The sequence below is a fragment of the Gekko japonicus genome, unplaced genomic scaffold, assembly GCF_001447785.1.
Source record: "Gekko japonicus isolate JY-2015 unplaced genomic scaffold, Gekko_japonicus_V1.1 scaffold1727, whole genome shotgun sequence".
Classification (NCBI taxonomy): Eukaryota; Metazoa; Chordata; class Lepidosauria; order Squamata; family Gekkonidae; genus Gekko; species Gekko japonicus.
In genome coordinates this window covers 303,568-304,404 of record NW_015161451.1, presented here as the reverse complement: position 1 = coordinate 304,404, position 837 = coordinate 303,568, and positions in this window count along the sequence as shown.

The following is an 837-nucleotide window of genomic DNA, read 5'->3' as shown; positions in this document are numbered from 1 at the left end:
GCACCTACTCATGAGCAGGCCTTTCCTCCCAAGGACGACTTGCCTCCATCGGGAACCAGCACCCGCCCGCCTCCCTCCCCCCTCCCCCTCCTGCCTTGTTGCTGGGCTGCCGGCATGCTTATGGCGATGCCCCTGGTCCACCCCTCCTCCCCCAGGGCAGGGGTGCCCAGGAACCCGATGAGGGCCTTTCGTCCACCCCCCCACCCGAGACTTGGCCATTCAGGAGGGCGACGAGTAAACAGAAGAGCAGCAACAATCACGGAAATTTTACAACGGCAGGAGAATCAGTGGGTTGCAAATGAACAATATTTTATGGCTTGGGTGAAAGATTCCCCATATGTTTTGCAATACAGCCTTTTCAGGGGAGTCTGTAATGAAACAGACACTCATGAGAGGAGTTCCCAGAATCCGACCTCCCGTGGCTGCCATGGCTCAGCTGGGCTGTGGGAAGAAACTCGGGAGGCAGGCCTGGCATCTCCAGCGTGGTGGTGGTGACGTCACTTCCCCTGTGATGAGGCAGAAGTGATGTCGTCATCACACCAGGGGAGGGGATGCTCTAATATTCATAAGAACACGAGAGAGGCCAATGTTGGATCAGGCCAAAGGCCCCTCCAGTCCAACACTCTGTGTCACACAGTGGCCAGAAATACCAAGTGCCCTCAGGAGGTCCACCAGTGGGGGCAGGACGCTAGAAGCCCCCCTCCCAATGTTGTCCCCCCCTCCCAAGCACCAAGAGGACAGAGCATCCCTTGCCCCAGAGCCCCTATCTGTACCTTGTGGCTAATAGCCACTGATGGACCTCTGCTCCATAGGCTTATCCAGTTCCCTGAAGACAGG